The 11,380-nt window shown below is 42.6% G+C and overlaps 2 long non-coding RNA genes across 2 annotated transcripts; both read right to left on the reverse strand.

Moving 5' to 3' along the window:
• Positions 1-4,738: 4,738 nt before the first annotated feature.
• On the reverse strand, positions 4,739-7,246 carry LOC127927754 (uncharacterized). Its single transcript, XR_008128941.1, has 5 exons — positions 6,848-7,246; positions 5,362-6,527; positions 5,267-5,316; positions 5,087-5,221; positions 4,739-4,811 (listed from the first exon to the last, which is right to left on the reverse strand). It is a non-coding gene; the product is annotated as an uncharacterized LOC127927754 (long non-coding RNA).
• Positions 7,247-10,265: 3,019 nt separating this feature from the next.
• LOC127927752 (uncharacterized) lies at positions 10,266-11,316 on the reverse strand. The gene is made up of 3 exons (XR_008128940.1): positions 11,209-11,316; positions 10,928-11,023; positions 10,266-10,499 (listed from the first exon to the last, which is right to left on the reverse strand). It is a non-coding gene; the product is annotated as an uncharacterized LOC127927752 (long non-coding RNA).
• Positions 11,317-11,380: the final 64 nt, after the last annotated feature.

The following is an 11,380-nucleotide window of genomic DNA, read 5'->3' on the forward strand; positions in this document are numbered from 1 at the left end:
ACAACAGTAATATACAGACAGACAGAAGACTAGTTAATGTTTCACTACAACAACAGTAATATACAGACAGACAGAAGACTAGTTAATGTTTCATACAACAACAGTAATATACAGACAGACAGAAGACTAGTTAATGTTTCACTACAACAACAGTAATATACAGACAGACAGAAGACTAGTTAATGTTTCACTACAACAACAGTAATATACAGACAGACAGAAGACTAGTTAATGTTTCACTACAACAACAGTAATATACAGACAGACAGAAGACTAGTTAATGTTTCACTACAACAACAGTACAGACAGACAGTTTCACTACAACAACAACAGTAATATACAGACAGACAGAAGACTAGTTAATGTTTCACTACAGACAGACAGAAGACTAGTTAATGTTTCACTACAACAACAGTAATATACAGACAGACAGAAGACTAGTTAATGTTTCACTACAACAACAGTAATATACAGACAGACAGAAGACTAGTTAATGTTTCACTACAAAACAGTAATATACAGACAGACAGAAGACTAGTTAATGTTTCACTACAACAACAGTAATATACAGACAGACAGAAGACTAGTTAATGTTTCACTACAACAACAGTAATATACAGACAGACAGAAGACTAGTTAATGTTTCACTACAACAACAGTAATATACAACAGACAGTAATATACAACAGACAGACAGAAGACTAGTTAATGTTTCACTACAACAACAGTAATATACAGACAGACAGAAGACTAGTTAATGTTTCACTACAACAACAACAACAGTAATATACAGACAGACAGAAGACTAGTTAATGTTTCACTACAACAACAACAGTAATATACAGACAGACAGAAGACTAGTTAATGTTTCACTACAACAACAGTAATATACAGACAGACAGAAGACTAGTTAATGTTTCACTACAACAACAGTAATATACAGACAGACAGAAGACTAGTTAATGTTTCACTACAACAACAACAACAGTAATATACAGACAGACAGAAGACTAGTTAATGTTTCACTACAACAACAGTAATATACAGACAGACAGAAGACTAGTTAATGTTTCACTACAACAACAGTAATATACAGACAGACAGAAGACTAGTTAATGTTTCACTACAACAACAGTAATATACAGACAGACAGAAGACTAGTTAATGTTTCACTACAACAACAACAGTAATATACAGACAGACAGAAGACTAGTTAATGTTTCACTACAACAACAACAACAGTAATATACAGACAGACAGAAGACTAGTTAATGTTTCACTACAACAACAGTAATATACAGACAGACAGAAGACTAGTTAATGTTTCACTACAACAACAGTAATATACAGACAGACAGTACAGTAATATACAGACAGACAGAAGACTAGTTAATGTTTCACTACAACAACAACAGTAATATACAGACAGACAGAAGACTAGTACAACAACAGTAATATACAGACAGACAGAAGACTAGTTAATGTTTCACTACAACAACAGTAATATACAGACAGACAGAAGACTAGTTAATGTTTCACTACAACAACAGTAATATACAGACAGACAGAAGACTAGTTAATGTTTACTACAACAACAGACAGACAGACAGAAGACTAGTTAATGTTTCACTACAACAACAACAGTAATATACAGACAGACAGAAGACTAGTTAATGTTTCACTACAACAACAACAGTAATATACAGACAGACAGAAGACTAGTTAATGTTTCACTACAACAACAACAGTAATATACAGACAGACAGAAGACTAGTTAATGTTTCACTACAACAACAACAGTAATATACAGACAGACAGAAGACTAGTTAATGTTTCACTACAACAACAACAGTAATATACAGACAGACAGAAGACTAGTTAATGTTTCACTACAACAACAGTAATATACAGACAGACAGAAGACTAGTTAATGTTTCACTACAACAACAACAGTAATATACAGACAGACAGAAGACTAGTTAATGTTTCACTACAACAACAGTAATATACAGACAGACAGAAGACTAGTTAATGTTTCACTACAACAACAGTAATATACAGACAGACAGAAGACTAGTTAATGTTTCACTACAACAACAACAGTAATATACAGACAGACAGAAGACTAGTTAATGTTTCACTACAACAACAACAGTAATATACAGACAGACAGAAGACTAGTTAATGTTTCACTACAACAACAGTAATATACAGACAGACAGAAGACTAGTTAATGTTTCACTACAACAACAACAGTAATATACAGACAGACAGAAGACTAGTTAATGTTTCACTACAACAACAACAGTAATATACAGACAGACAGAAGACTAGTTAATGTTTCACTACAACAACAACAGTAATATACAGACAGACAGAAGACTAGTTAATGTTTCACTACAACAACAACAGTAATATACAGACAGACAGAACCCTGTAGTTAGATTTTCCTCTCTGTTTTGAAGTTAAGAGCTTTGATGGGACAGGAACTCTTTCTGAGAGAAATGTTTCCAATTACAATCAAACATTTTTGCAAAGCAATTCATACCAAAATGTGCCCTGATCGTTACTTGACACACTGCCATGTGTGTTTTTGGTGGGGCTGTGAACGATAATAATTACCACGGTTGCACGGCAACAAACAGCAGAAGAACCGATGACATCACATCTGCTCCGTCAGGCAGAATATATATATATATATTTTTTAATTAAGTTATTATTTCCAAAAATCTTAAAGAAATTCAAAGACCTTCAACAGAAGTAATCAAAGTCTGTTGATGATGATGATGATGATGATGATGATGATGATGATGATATGTCAGACCGTTGGCTTTGTGTCACACAACTTTTTTGCTTTACAACTGGCAAAACAACAGTATCTCTGAAACATGCTAATCAAAGGTATCTTTATGGTGATGTGGTAAACACTGTCAACACCCAGCTACATGCTAATCAGAGGTAGCTTTATGGTGATGTGGTAAACACTGTCAACACCCAGCTACATGCTAATCAGAGGTATCTTTATGGTGATGTGGTAAACACTGTCAACACCCAGCTACATGCTAATCAGAGGTATCTTTATGGTGATGTGGTAAACACTGTCAACACCCAGCTACATGCTAATCAGAGGTATCTTTATGGTGATGTGGTAAACACTGTCAACACCCAGCTACATGCTAATCAGAGGTATCTTTATGGTGATGTGGTAAACACTGTCAACACCCAGCTACATGCTAATCAGAGGTATCTTTATGGTGATGTGGTAAACACTGTCAACACCCAGCTACATGCTAATCAGAGGTATCTTTATGGTGATGTGGTAAACACTGTCAACACCCAGCTACATGCTAATCAGAGGTATCTTTATGGTGATGTGGTAAACACTGTCAACACCCAGCTACATGCTAATCAGAGGTATCTTTATGGTGATGTGGTAAACACTGTCAACACCCAGCTACATGCTAATCAGAGGTAGCTTTATGGTGATGTAGTAAACATTGTCAACACCCAGCTACATGCTAATCAGAGGTAGCTTTATGGTGCTGTGGTAAACACTGTCAACACCCAGCTACATGCTAATCAGAGGTATCTTTATGGTGATGTGGTAAACACTGTCAACACCCAGCTACATGCTAATCAGAGGTATCTTTATGGTGATGTGGTAAACACTGTCAACACCCAGCTACATGCTAATCAGAGGTATCTTTATGGTGATGTGGTAAACACTGTCAACACCCAGCTAAATGCTAATCAGAGGTAGCTTTATGGTGCTGTGGTAAACACTGTCAACACCCAGCTACATGCTAATCAGAGGTAGCTTTATGGTACTATGGAAAACACTGGCAACACCCAGCTACAAGAAACATGCTAATTATAACCTCTCTGTCCTTCCTGTAATGTCCTGGTGGTGACTGGTTATCAGTGAGGTGTTGCCTTGCATCTTGCCTTGAGGCTTACGCAAACACACACACACACACACACACACACACACACACACACACACACACACACACACGAGTTAGCAGTATGCACAACGCCTGAGTGTGTGTGTGTGTGTGTGACAGGGTGTGTACTAACAGGAAGTGTTTCACAGCCACACCCACAGTTGTCTCAACACACCCACACGTCCTGGGTATAAGACCAGGCAGCCGAGAACAGAACCTAAAATACACACTTGCCCAGGCATGAAGAACGCACCAGAATACAGAGCGGAGGGATATGGCGTAAGGTTACTCTCTAGATCCTCTGCGAGGCAGGTTGTTGATGAGTGGAAACAGTGTTAAGAGTTAAGTTGGGGTCTTGGCCCTCCAATGGAGAAAAAGAAAGTGGGGCTTTTGCCTGCCCCCTTCCCCAACCCTGTGAGAGACCCTGTCTAAGCCCACGGCTGTGCCTCAAAGTGTACCAAGGACAGAACCAGGGTTTCAGAAACACAGCTTCGTTTCAGCATCCTCCTCTACAGTATTCAGACAGCCAAGTCTCTCCTCCTTACAAATGGTGTTATCTAGAACCTAAAAGGGTTCTGGTCAAAAGTAGGGAACTATATAGGGAATATCCTGCCATTTGGGACCCAAGCTTTGATCTTAATGGAAGCACACAAAACAATCCACAACAACACAGATGTAGAGTTCAGCCTAACCTACAACACAATCCACAACAACACAGATGTAGAGTTCAGCCTAACCTACAACACAATCCACAACAACACAGATACAGAGTTCAACCTAACCTACAACACAATCCACAACAACACAGATGTAGAGTTCAGCCTAACCTACAACACAATCCACAACAACACAGATGTAGAGTTCAACCTAACCTACAACACAATCCACAACAACACAGCTGTAGAGTTCAACCTAACCTACAACACAATCCACAACAACACAGATGTAGAGTTCAGCCTAACCTACAACTCAATCCACTGTCAGACAACACAGCTGTAGAGTTCAACCTAACCTACAACACAATCCACAACAACACAGCTGTAGAGTTCAACCTAACCTACAACACAATCCACAACAACACAGATGTAGAGTTCAACCTAACCTACAACATAATCCACAACAACACAGCTGTAGAGTTCAACCTAACCTACAACACAATCCACAACAACACAGATGTAGAGTTCAACCTAACCTACAACACAATCCACAACAACACAGCTGTAGAGTTCAACCTAACCTACAACACAATCCACAACAACACAGATGTAGAGTTCAACCTAACCTACAACACAATCCACAACAACACAGCTGTAGAGTTCAACCTAACCTACAACACAATCCACAACAACACAGATGTAGAGTTCAACCTAACCTACAACATAATCCACAACAACACAGATGTAGAGTTCAGCCTAACCTACAACACAATCCACAACAACACAGATACAGAGTTCAACCTAACCTACAACACAATCCACAACAACACAGATGTAGAGTTCAGCCTAACCTACAACACAATCCACAACAACACAGATACAGAGTTCAACCTAACCAACAACACAATCCACAACAACACAGCTGTAGAGTTCAACCTAACCAACAACACAATAATAATTTTGCACGCCCAATTTTTCAGTTTTTGGTTTGTTAAAAAAGTTTGAAATATCCAATAAATGTCGTTCCACTCCATGATTGTGTCCCACTTATTGTTGATTCTTCACAAAAAAATACAGTTTTATATCTTTATGTTTGAAGCCTGAAATGTGGCAAAAGGTCGCAAAGTTCAAGGGGGCCGAATACTTTCGCAAGGCACTGTATATCTGTGTACATTATTTACCGAACACTACATTACTAGTGTCGGTTAATTCCTGTCAGGAAACAGCCTCAGGTCGTCCTCACAGAAGGGCAGGAATAAACTGGCATGCTGCTGAGAAACCTCCTTTGTGTGTGTGTGTGTGTGTGTGTGTGTGTGTGTGTGTGTGTGTGTGTGTGTGTGTGTGTGTGTGTCTCCGCCTGCTTTCGATCAGCTCACTGATCCCTACTATTGCTGCCTGCTTTCCTATACAACACATCTCAATAGAGACCAGCAGTTTACCTTCCAGCCAGCTCCTACTATAAAGAGAGAGAGAGAGAGAGAGAGAGAGAGATAGAGAGAGAGAGAGAGAGAGGCTTACGGTACCATGACCCCTGTCCATGTGATACTGAACACTGTAGATGTCTTTATGATTTACATTCATACACTGGGACAAAGCACCTAGCAGTAGAAAACAAACCACACACACACACACACAGTACCCATGTGTTCAGACCTCACTTAAATGTCTTCACAGAACTCACTTAAATGTCTTCAGACCTCACTTAAATGTCTTCACAGACCTCACTTAAATGTCTTCACAGACCTCACTTAAATGTCTTCACAGACCTCACTTAAATGTCTTCACAGACCTCACTTAAATGTCTTCACAGACCTCACTTAAATGTCTTCACAGACCTCACTTAAATGTCTTCACAGACCTCACTTAAATGTCTTCACAGACCTCACTTAAATGTCTTCACAGACCTCACTTAAATGTCTTCACAGACCTCACTTAAATGTCTCACAGACCTCACTTAAATGTCTTCACAGACCTCACTTAAATGTCTTCACAGACCTCACTTAAATGTCTCACAGACCTCACTTAAATGTCTCACAGGCCTCACTTAAATGTCTTCACAGACCTCACTTAAATGTCCTCACAGACCTCACTTAAATGTCTTCACAGACCTCACTTAAATGTCTCACTTAAATGTCTTCACAGACCTCACTTAAATGTCCTCACAGACCTCACAGACTTAAATGTCTTCACAGACCTCACTTAAATGTCTTCAGACCTCACAGACCTCACTTAAATGTCCTCACAGACCTCACTTAAATGTCTTCACAGACCTCACTTAAATGTCTTCACAGACCTCACTTAAATGTCTTCACAGACCTCACTTAAATGTCTTCACAGACCTCACTTAAATGTCCTCACAGACCTCACTTAAATGTCCTCACAGACCTCACTTAAATGTCCTCACAGACCTCACTTAAATGTCCTCACAGACCTCACTTAAATGTCTTCACAGACCTCACTTAAATGTCCTCACAGACCTCACTTAAATGTCTTCACAGACCTCACTTAAATGTCCTCACAGACCTCACTTAAATGTCCTCACAGACCTCACTTAAATGTCCTCACAGACCTCACTTAAATGTCCTCACAGACCTCACTTAAATGTCTTCACAGACCTCACTTAAATGTCTTCACAGACCTCACTTAAATGTCCTCACAGACCTCACTTAAATGAACCATGTCGGTCCTTTGACAGAAAAGGTGGCATTGGTTTCTGGGCTGATATGTATTCACACAACAGCTCAGTAGTAGAAGCTGTGCTGATTTCGGATCAGTTGTCCCTGTCCTGGATCACTTAAAATGAAAGGTGGTGTGTTTTCTCTGAGGTCTCTGACTCATTTGAGGTAGAGGGGTTGGCGGTATTCAGCCTGAGAGGAGATTAACATGGTGTTTGGGGGATAGCAGGAACTGACCCGTGTAAAGCCACCGGGACAGGTTTAGTAAAGCAGAGTTAAAGCTGTCAACCTCGGTTTCCCTCCTGAAGGATCACCATGATACACGCAGAGCTCAAATGTGTCTTTATTCATTCTCTCTCTACACCTACAGGTCTCACTCCCTCTAAACCTACAGGTCTCACTCCTCTCTACACCTACAGGTCTCACTCCCTCTACACCTACAGGTCTCACTCCCTCTAAACCTACAGGTCTCACTCCCTCTAAACCTACAGGTCTCACTCCCTCTACACCTACAGGTCTCACTCCCTCTACACCTACAGGTCTCACTCCCTCAAAACCTACAGGTCTCACTCCCTCTAAACCTACAGGTCTCACTCCCTCTAAACCTACAGGTCTCACTCCCTCTAAACCTACAGGTCTCACTCCCTCTAAACCTACAGGTCTCACTCCCTCTAAACCTACAGGTCTCACTCCCTCTAAACCTACAGGTCTCACTCCCTCTAAACCTACAGGTCTCATTCCCTCTAAACCTACAGGTCTCATTCCCTCTAAACCTACAGGTCTCACTCCCTCTAAACCTACAGGTCTCACTCCCTCTAAACCTACAGGTCTCACTCCCTCTAAACCTACAGGTCTCATTCCCTCTAAACCTACAGGTCTCATTCCCTCTAAACCTACAGGTCTCACTCCCTCTAAACCTACAGGTCTCACTCCCTCTAAACCTACAGGTCTCATTCCCTCTAAACCTACAGGTCTCACTCCCTCTAAACCTACAGGTCTCACTCCCTCTAAACCTACAGGTCTCACTCCCTCTAAACCTACAGGTCTCATTCCCTCTAAACCTACAGGTCTCATTCCCTCTAAACCTACAGGTCTCACTCCCTCTAAACCTACAGGTCTCACTCCCTCTACACCTACAGGTCTCACTCCCTCTAAACCTACAGGTCTCATTCCCTCTAAACCTACAGGTCTCATTCCCTCTAAACCTACAGGTCTCACTCCCTCTAAACCTACAGGTCTCACTCCCTCTAAACCTACAGGTCTCACTCCCTCTAAACCTACAGGTCTCATTCCCTCTAAACCTACAGGTCTCACTCCCTCTAAACCTACAGGTCTCACTCTCTAAACCTACAGGTCTCAGGTCTCCCTCTAAACCTACAGGTCTCACTCCCTCTAAACCTACAGGTCTCATTCCCCTAAACCTAAACCTACAGGTCTCACTCCCTCTAAACCTACAGGTCTTCTAAACCTACAGGTCTCAAACCTACAGGTCTCACTCCCTCTAAACCTACAGGTCTCACTCCCTCTAAACCTACAGGTCCCTCTAAACTCCCTCTAAACCTACAGGTCTCACTCCCTCTAAACCTACAGGTCTCCCTCTAAACCTACAGGTCTCACTCCCTCTAAACCTACAGGTCTCACTCCTCTAAACCTACAGGTCTCACTCCCTCTAAACCTACAGGTCTCACTCCCTCTAAACCTACAGGTCTCACTCCCTCTAAACCTACAGGTCTCACTCCTCTAAACCTACAGGTCTCACTCCCTCTAAACCTACAGGTCTCATTCTCCCTCTAAACCTACCATTCCCTCTAAACCTACAGGTCTCATTCCCTCTAAACCTACAGGTCTCATTCCCTCTAAACCTACAGGTCTCATTCCCTCTAAACCCAGGTCTCAAACCTACAGGTCTCACTCCCTCTACACCTACAGGTCTCACTCTCACCCTCTAAAACCTACAGGTCTCAGGTCTCACTCCCTCTACACCTACAGGTCTCACTCCCTCTAAACCTACAGGTCTCATTCCCTCTAAACCTACAGGTCTCACTCCCTCTAAACCTACAGGTCTCACTCCCTCTAAACCTACAGGTCTCACTCCCTCTAAACCTACAGGTCTCACTCCCTCTAAACCTACAGGTCTCACTCCCTCTACACCTACAGGTCTCATTCCCTCTAAACCTACAGGTCTCACTCCCTCTAAACCTACAGGTCTCACTCCCTCTAAACCTACAGGTCTCACTCCCTCTAAACCTACAGGTCTCACTCCCTCTAAACCTACAGGTCTCACTCCCTCTAAACCTACAGGTCTCACTCCCTCTAAACCTACAGGTCTCACTCCCTCTAAACCTACAGGTCTCATTCCCTCTAAACCTACAGGTCTCATTCCCTCTAAACCTACAGGTCTCACTCCCTCTAAACCTACAGGTCTCACTCCCTCTAAACCTACAGGTCTCACTCCCTCTAAACCTACAGGTCTCATTCCCTCTAAACCTACAGGTCTCATTCCCTCTAAACCTACAGGTCTCACTCCCTCTAAACCTACAGGTCTCATTCCCTCTAAACCTACAGGTCTCTCCTCTAAACCTACAGGTCTCACTCCCTCTAACAGGTCTCACTCCTCTAAACCTACAGGTCTCTCCCTCTAAACCTCTCCCTCTAAACCTACAGGTCTCACTCCCTCTAAACCTACAGGTCTCATTCCCTCTAAACCTACAGGTCTCATTCCCTCTAAACCTACAGGTCTCATTCCCTCTAAACCTACAGGTCTCACTCCTCTAAACCTACAGGTCTCACTCCCTCTAAACCTACAGGTCTCACTCCCTCTAAACCTACAGGTCTCACTCCCTCTAAACCTACAGGTCTCACTCCCTCTAAACCTACAGGTCTCTCCCTCTAAACCTACAGGTCTCATTCCCTCTAAACCTACAGGTCTCATTCCCTCTAAACCTACAGGTCTCACTCCCTCTAAACCCAGGTCTCAACTAAACCTACAGGTCTCACTCCCTCTAAACCTACAGGTCTCACTCCCTCTAAACCTACAGGTCTCACTCCCTCTAAACCTACAGGTCTCACTCCCTCTAAACCTACAGGTCTCACTCCCTCTAAACCTACAGGTCTCACTCCCTCTAAACCTACAGGTCTCACTCCCTCTAAACCTACAGGTCTCACTCCCTCTAAACCTACAGGTCTCACTCCCTCTAAACCTACAGGTCTCACTCCCTCTACACCTACAGGTCTCACTCCCTCTAAACCTACAGGTCTCACTCCCTCTAAACCTACAGGTCTCACTCCCTCTAAACCTACAGGTCTCACTCCCTCTACACCTACAGGTCTCATTCCCTCTACACCTACAGGTCTCACTCCCTCTAAACCTACAGGTCTCATTCCCTCTAAACCTACTCTCACTCCCTCTAAACCCAGGTCTCACTAAACCTACAGGTCTCACTCCTCTAAACCTACAGGTCTCACTCCTCTAAACCTACAGGTCTCACTCCCTCTAAACCTACAGGTCTCACTCCTCTCCCTACAGGTCTCACTCCCTCTAAACCTACAGGTCTCACTCCCTCTAAACCTACAGGTCTCACTCCCTCTAAACCTACAGGTCTCACTCCCTCTAAACCTACAGGTCTCACTCCCCTCTACAGGTCCTACAAACCTACAGGTCTCACTCCCTCTAAACCTACAGGTCTCACTCCCTCTAAACCTACAGGTCTCATTCCCTCTAAACCTACAGGTCTCACTCCCTCTAAACCTACAGGTCTCACTCCCTCTAAACCTACAGGTCTCTCTAAACCTACAGGTCTCATTCCCTCTAAACCTACAGGTCTCCTCCCTCTAAACCTACAGGTCTCACTCCCTCTAAACCTACAGGTCTCACTCCCTCTAAACCTACAGGTCTCATTCCCTCTAAACCTACAGGTCTCTCTCCCTCTAAACCTACAGGTCTCACTCCCTCTAAACCTACAGGTCTCATTCCCTCTAAACCTACAGGTCTCATTCCCTCTAAACCTACAGGTCTCATTCCCTCTAAACCTACAGGTCTCACTCCCTTCTAAACCTACAGGTCTCACTCCCTCTAAACCTACAGGTCTCACTCCCTCTAAACCTA

The sequence above is a fragment of the Oncorhynchus keta genome, unplaced genomic scaffold (genome assembly GCF_023373465.1).
Source record: "Oncorhynchus keta strain PuntledgeMale-10-30-2019 unplaced genomic scaffold, Oket_V2 Un_scaffold_17573_pilon_pilon, whole genome shotgun sequence".
Lineage (NCBI taxonomy): Eukaryota > Metazoa > Chordata > Actinopteri > Salmoniformes > Salmonidae > Oncorhynchus > Oncorhynchus keta.